This window comes from Myotis brandtii, unplaced genomic scaffold (genome assembly GCF_000412655.1).
Source record: "Myotis brandtii unplaced genomic scaffold, ASM41265v1 scaffold62, whole genome shotgun sequence".
In the NCBI taxonomy this organism is placed as follows: domain Eukaryota; kingdom Metazoa; phylum Chordata; class Mammalia; order Chiroptera; family Vespertilionidae; genus Myotis; species Myotis brandtii.
The window spans coordinates 1,971,612-1,979,202 of NW_005370366.1; the positions used below are offsets into that span (position 1 = coordinate 1,971,612).

The following is a 7,591-nucleotide window of genomic DNA, read 5'->3' on the forward strand; positions in this document are numbered from 1 at the left end:
GTAAGCGGGGCTGGGTGCGGGGTGACCGCGGAGTAGCAGCGCCCCCGCCCCCTCCTCCCGAGAAGCCCAGAGGGGTGTCGGCAGCCTGTTGCCATCCTCTTCCTGTCGCCCTGGCTGGCGACCACTCCAGGCGGGCCCTGTGGCCTCCAAGTGGGTGCCCGCGGGTTGCCCAGGGAGACCTTATCAGCCCGGATCCGCATCCTGCGTCCCCTGCGAGCCCGAGGAAGCAGGACGGACTGGTTTGGCTTCTACTCCAGATAGTCCCCCTTGGCCTGCACAACAGGTTTATGAATGCATCACACCGTGTATCTGAGGGCCGGCTGGGGACCGGTGCCCCTTTCCCCGATTCCTTGCTGCGTTTGGGCTTGTCTTCGTGTTCACGGGTAACTGACAAAGTCCCATTCGGATCTGGGGGACAGGAAAGCCAGGAAGCTCGTGGCGAGACCTTAAGTCCCAGGTAGAACTGACCCGTATGACTGTGTGATGTGCGCCCAGAAACTTGTGAACAGCAGATGACAATAATACAATTACCGGACAGCAGTAATTGTCATTGGTGACACCTTTCAGTTAAAAGGTGGAGGCACCGGAAGGTACTTCCTGTCAGGGGAAGAACAGTCAGTCCAGTGCCACTGTCATTTCTGCCTTTTTGACTGGGCTGCCCCCCTTCCTGGAGAGCAGGACCTCGTCCGAGGTGAGTGTGGTGGGAATGCAGCTTTGGACCAGGAGGGGCTGGGGACCTGCGGCCCCTGCCGGGACCTTCCGTGCCCCCTGGGTGAAACCTCGCTGTGCATTTAATGCTTGCTTGAATTTAAGCACACACCATTGTTCTCTTCCTCGGTGGAATTTATGCCGTACAAGTGTCTTCTTGCCTCTGGTCTAGCAGATCTAACTAGTGTTCTAGAAGGAAATGCCCTGCCCCAGTGCAGCTTCCTTGGAATACAGGATGCTGCTCAGAACTGCCCGAGTGGAGAGCTTTGTCTGTTGTTTGGATTTGGCTGCCACTTTGGGGATGTTGTTTGAACTATGCCAAGGAGAGCAGAGGGGGCTATGGAGCCAGAATATCAACACTCCAGCCTGTAACATAACTGGGGGGTTGTCCAAAACTCAGAAGACCCTCATCCACCCAACTGCCTCGCTGGTGGTTTTATTATAAAACAAAATCTGCTCCAAGAGTGTTCTCTTTTTCTTACATTTTTTTTTTCTGCTGAATTATAAGAGCATTAGGGAGGAGCACAACTATAGAGGGTGACAGGAAAATTCTAACTTGCAAATCCTCACTCACCATGCAGCTTTGACACAGTCTGATCAGTCCAGGAGCTGTGAGTGGTTTGTACTCATTAGCAAAAATGTTAAGTAGAATAAAATTGTGGAAGATTAATAGTCTACCCAAGCTTCTTGGTCCATGAGGGCATGACCCCTCCCATGGCAGCATTGTCATATGTGAAGGTTTCTGTTTTACTTGTTTGATTCATTAGAATGGATGAGTCCCCGAATGGTCTTTTTTGTTTTAGTCCCAGGGTCACTTTACTCTGTTTGGACTTAAATGTTTGGAAAGCACACAGGTTTACTTGAATGAACAGAGACTGCTTAATAGAAAATTTTTTTAACTCTTTGAGTTCTTAAATGAATTAAGAAATACATGTAATTCTATGAACTGTTCATTTTTATATTTAGACCCCAAAGACAGAAAAACATTTTCATTTTTATTGAATTAATTTTGAAGAAGTATATAAATCCTAAATCCATTGTGTCACTGGCCATTAGTTTGAAAGGACAGTTGATGAAGTTTTGAGTCATTAAACTTAAAAAACATCTATCAGCTTGTTCACTTGGAAGATTTAAAATTTCAAGGGACAAAATATAGATTCTTCTAGATTAAGAAAAGAGTTTGAGTTTTTTTTGTTTTTTTTAGACTACATACTAATTTTGAGGGAGGGAGAAGGGAGCATATCCAATTCTCAAACTCCCTTTACTCTTTCTTTTTTTTTTTAATGTTCAGGGAATGAACTTGAGGTTTTGGTTTGGTGGTAGTACCATTATTATTTTGTAGGAAAAAGAAACTACACTAAAGATTTTATTTTTATTATTTTATTGAGAATTTGAACTACAGAACATCAGTAAATTGGTAGTATCCAGACTTTCCTCATAACAATTCTGGGGATAAAGAAAAACTACCCACAAATGTCATGTGGTAGACATGTGGGAGGAGTTAAAGGAATATGGCCACATCAACTATTTTTTCCTCACCTACATCCAGAAGCTGCACAAAGATTTATACTCATGTCGTTACATTGCTTCTAGGCAATCACATGATGTAGAAGAAGAAAACTTGAGCTCCGAGGAGGGAACCTTGCCCTGGTTCTCCTCGGGTGATAGGCTGGGAGGCCTGGGAGTCAGGCTCAGTTGTGTCATCACTGCCTTTATCAATTCAAACTTCTCAACTCTCCAAACTAAGGTGGAAATTGTGAGAAACGTGTTCTATTCTAAGTCTATCCAATATTTGCTGAATGACTTGAAAAGGTCATCCAAAGAGGATAGAACTATCCAAAAAGATCCTTTGCACCTCATGGTGTGTGCCGAGGTTAACACTGTGTTCAGGGCTTTAGTTTTGGTTCTGTCAGTGAAACTAAAGTGCCATTATTAAGCAAACTAGTTACGATTAAATTCTTAAATAAGAAATTTAGAAACAATCAAGAAATTCCATTACTGAAGCAGAATGCCATAGATTAAAATTCTTTGAATTGTAAAAAGGAAGAATCGTCTGTCTTCATAATACCGTGTGTATCATCAGAAGTAATGTCAATGATTTACTTTTTTCAGAGGTAAATATTTGGGACTGGAGCTATAGTACTGAGAATGCACTGTGGATGATTAGATATACCACAAACCTGAATACAATCCACCTTTGTATGTCTGAGTGGGACCACCTTCTCATACATTGAAGACCATAGAAGCTAAGCATATCCATTCTTTCCTTAAAAGAGAGCCAGAAAGGGGCCAGTTAAACCTCTCTGGATTACAGAGAGAGGGTTAATATTTTACTTTTTACTGAAAAAGCTGCTCGCAGTGGCTTCCGCCAGCCTGCCCGAAGCCTAAAAGGCAAGAGGTATTTTGTTCATTGGTACCAATGGGAAAGGGTTCCGATGAGTGTAGATAGTTTGGAAAGCAGTTCTCAAAAAGTACTGGTCCTTCAAATGTCCTCTAACCACAGTGTTTATGACAGCTCACCCCAGGCTATGTGTTTACAGGGGAGAGGCTGAGAGCCAGTAGTTCCTCTCCTCCCCCAGTCAGGGTGCGCCCCACCCACCGAGGAGTCAGATCAGCAGGGGCAAGTGCAACCAGGGCCTCCTTTCAAATCTGCTGAATCTTCTGCCCTCTCTCAGTCCCCTGGGAGTGGGCAGAGTGTCATGGGAGTAGCCAGGCCTTACCCGTGACTGCAGCATTGTGTCAGGAAGTTTGGGGCAGGCCATACCCCTGGTCTTCCTCCTAATACTTGTGAGAGGAGCTCTCCTCCTGCTCTTAGCATTCACTGGGAGTATGGTGTGCAGGACAGATGCTCTGGCTTCTTGGGAAGCCCCTCAGCAACAATAGGGACTAAACAAAAGAATGGAAAGGGAAGCTTTCTCTGTAGGAAACGCTGGTGCATGTTCACTGAGTGCTCTTCCTGGGGAACAAGGCGGGCAGCGGAGTGATGGAGGCTGTGGAGAACAGCTCTTCCTTTCCAGTCATTTCCATCATGTGATAGGTAATAGTAGGGCCTTGGTTGATCCTGTAGGAAGGTACTACCAATTAGGTGATTTGTTTTAGCCCAGTTAATTGTCTTGAGTGACCAGGAGGTTAGACACACATACGTGGGTTTAATCACTCACTTTTTTTAGTGCTCTGGGCATCTCATTTTTTTCCTTCCTTTAAAAGTGCAGGTAAATTGCTGATTCAAACTCAAAAAGAGTTGTATAATAGATTATTTTCTGTTCAGCTTTGCTACTTTGAGAGCGTGTGATTTGGGGACCAGAGAAGTAAAAAAGAAATAAAGCTATTGCTGTCACTATTGCTCCTGTTTTTTAAGGAGAAGCCCCAAGGAGTGGAAATCAAGGATCCTGCTTCTAGAAAGTAGGACCATATTCTTGTGAGGAAATTGTGACCTCCTGACCTCAGCCCCTGGCCTTAGCCTTTCCAAATTCATTAGACAGCTTGATTGGTTTGCTTCCTAGTAGAGCAGGTAATAGGTGACACCAGGTGTGCCATTCATTGTTCAGGCAGGTGATAGAGAATTCAGACACAAATAGCCTTTTCTTTTTTATAACTGCAGGGGAGTTTAAATTCTGTGCACTTTGGAGGTCTTGAGAAAATGTGAACTTTTCTTTGGTAAATCAAAGATTTGCTGATTGGGTACTTAACTAACCAAACCTCAGGGGGAAGTGTTTCCTAGTTAATTAGAGAAGATCTCATTTTATAAACAAACAGGACTGACCTCCTAGGGGAACATCTGTTGTAAAATATGTTGAAACATCAAGATATATGTTTCTACACTTCCCACCACCCATCACATCCTGAAAGACTTCCAGAAAAGAACAGCAAGAACTAGGAAAATGTATTATAATAACTTTCATGGGAGACTAAAAATTAATTGTACAATCCGTATTGTCTAAAATTAGTCTTTTTAAATCAAAGTTTAATTTAATGTGGACATTGACTATCTCTTAGGCCATGAGATAAGTGGTATGTAAAAGCAGGATTTAATTGTAGAACCTGAGATCACCCCTCCCAAGTGAGCCCACTGCATTACCCCACCCATGCTTACACAGCCTCTGATTGAATGTTTTAAGGAAAAGAAGCTACAGCTTCAAAGAGTTTGTGTCTAAAGAGTTGTACCTATTTCATTTTTCTCAGCTTTTTCTTTTAAAAAAAATCCTATCTCTTGACTATTGTAAATAATGCTGCAATGAACATAGGAGGGCATATATCTTTTCAAATTGGATTTCTTCAGATAAATACTTTGAAGTGGAATTGCTGGGTCATAAGGTAGTTCTATTTTTATTTTTTGGTTAATCCTCACTTGGGGATATTTTTTTCCATTGATTTTTAGAGAAAGTGGAAGGTGGGGAGAGAGAAAGAGAGATTGATGTGAGAGAGACACATTGATCAGTTGCCTCCTGCATATGTCCTGACCCAGGCCAGAATCGGGCCTGCAACCCAGGTACATGCCCTTGACTGGGAATCGAACCTGCACCCTTTGGTCTGTGGGCTGATGCTCTAACCACTGAGAAAACTGACCCAGGTAAGGTATTTCTATTTTTAATTTACAAGAGCCAAGGTATAGAAAGAACCTAAGTGTCTATTGACAGATGAATGAATAAAGAAGATATATATATGTGTGTGTGTGTGTATGTATATATATAATATATATATTTCATTTTTTCTCAGTCATAAAAAAATGAAATCTTACCATTTGCAACAACATGGATGTACCTAGAGGATATTTATGCTAAGTAAAGTCAGACAAAGAAAGACAACTATCATATGATTTCATTTACATATGGAATCTAAAGAACAAAATAAATGAACAAACAAGATGGAAATAGATTCATAGATACAGAGATCAGACTGATGGTTGCCAGAGTGGGGAGCGGTTGAGGGGGCAAGTGAAATAGGTGAAGGGGAATAAGAGGTAACCAACTTCCAGTTATAAAATAAATGTCATAAGGTTGTAAAGTACAGCATAAGGAATATAGTCAATAATATTTTAATAACTATGTATGATGCCAGATGGGTACTAGACTAAAAAGTGAGAGGATCACTTTTTAAATTATTTAAATGTCTAACCACTATGCTGTCCACCTGAAACTAATATGAAATAATATTGAATGTCAACTGTAATTGAAAAAGAAAAAAGAATCCTGGCTTTCTGTTCATTCTATCTTGGATTCAATTCTTAGTCCTAGATCCTCCTGTTGCCTTGTGACTGAGAGCTGTCTTCCAGCTAAACTGCTCTAGCTCCCCTCAGTGTCCCCTCCTGAGAGAGTTTTTCCAGGCTCTGCCACCTGGCCACACTCCAGCAGGTCATCAGCCTGCCAGTGTCTTTCTTTTCTTTTTATTTTTCGAGTACAAAACACTTTTCTTCAGTCAACAAGCAGCTTCTGGAACATACTATGAATCTTGTTGTCAAAAAGCGCTATGTTGGAAGAATCCACCACCATAACAAACTTCACCTTAGAGTTGGTCACATAGCCATATACCTTGTAGTCCTCTGTGGGGTACAGCAGGCCCAGGTAAAGCTCCCGCTGGTCCACCAGGGCCTTCCCCATTGCAGAGATCTTCTCATCCACCACGTCCAGGGATGTGTGTACCATGTAGTGGAACTCCAGCTCGTTCTCTGTAGGGACACTCCTTGGCTATCACCACCATGCACACCGCCATCTTGGGAGGCCCCCTGCCAGTGTCTTTCTTGATGTGATATGAACAAATACAACACTTCAGGTGTGGGCTCCCAGAGAGCAGGCATGCTAATCTCCTCCTCTAGCCTAACCTTGAGTTTTTCCTAGGAAGCCTTATTGTATGGCATGAATATCCTGCTTATAAGGATATTCCTTCTGAGGGATAAAATATTCCTTAAATAAAAAGTTGAGGTGTAGTTATTAAATGGACTATGGAAAGACAGTTAACTTGCTGATGGCATGAGAGGTGTCTGAAAAACATCATTTTGACACTAAGATATGTCTGTGCCATTGCCATCATCATGGTGACTGTTAGCAAACTCATGGCAGGTGGGGATCAGCCTAGGAAGAATACTGACTGCAGTTCAAGAAAGTCTAAGATGGGTTGACAGAAGGACTTTGGTGACTCCCTCCTCCCCTAAAAGAGTGTGAAAACATTGTATGGGTGGGTTTTTCTGAGGAGAGGGTCTTTCACTTTCAGAAGACTCTCAAAGTGTTCATTACTCATCACTTTATTTTCAAGGAGATTGCTGACCAACTTTTTAGTCTTGTGTGGTAACATGGAAGACATCTGTTTGAATTGTATCAAAAGTTTCTGCAAGAAGTCCTTTTCTCCCAGGACATTAAATCTGGGAGCTAAGAGGGAGTGAGGCTCATTGTTGCGGTGGCACGAGTCCTTCACCACAACTGTTGGTGTGGTGGTACCTGCTGGGAAGGGAAGGCCATCATCAGCCTGGTTACAAGGAAGAACAAGTGAGCACCTTTTATGAAAGTTATGATTCTCTTTTAGAAGAGGGTCTTTCCGGAGAAACCAAGATGGCGGCATAGGTAAACACCTGAAATTGCTGCCTCGTGCAACCACTTCAAAAATACAACTAAAAGACAAAACGGACATCATCCAGAACCACAGGAAGGCTGGCTGAGTGGAAATTCTACAACTAGAAGGAAAGAGAAAAGCACACTGGGACTCAGAGGAGGTGCGGAAGTAAAGTGCAGAGGTACGGAGGCGCGAGGAAAGGGCTGGCAACTGAGGACGTGATTGTCTTTTTCAATCGGGAGGGAGACACAAGTTCCCGATGGCTCTGAACTCCAGTTCCGGGAGAGTCTCTGGGAACCCAGACTCATACGGGGAGAAACTGGACTGTCTGGCATCGGTC

The 7,591-nt window shown here is 43.0% G+C and overlaps 1 protein-coding gene across 2 annotated transcripts in view; it reads left to right on the forward strand.

Annotated features, from left to right (window-relative positions):
• Nucleotides 1-594: 594 nt before the first annotated feature.
• The window catches only part of GJB6 (gap junction protein, beta 6, 30kDa), an 11,073-nt gene continuing 4,076 nt past the window's right edge, over nt 595-7,591 (forward strand). Inside the window, exon 1 of one of the 2 annotated variants that reach the window (XM_005880011.2) lies at nt 595-691. The gene's annotated coding sequence lies outside the window, so the exon portion shown is untranslated. Of the gene's footprint in view, nt 692-7,404; nt 7,433-7,591 lie in introns of those variants that run through there. The other variant, XM_014528158.1, reaches the window with a different exon arrangement.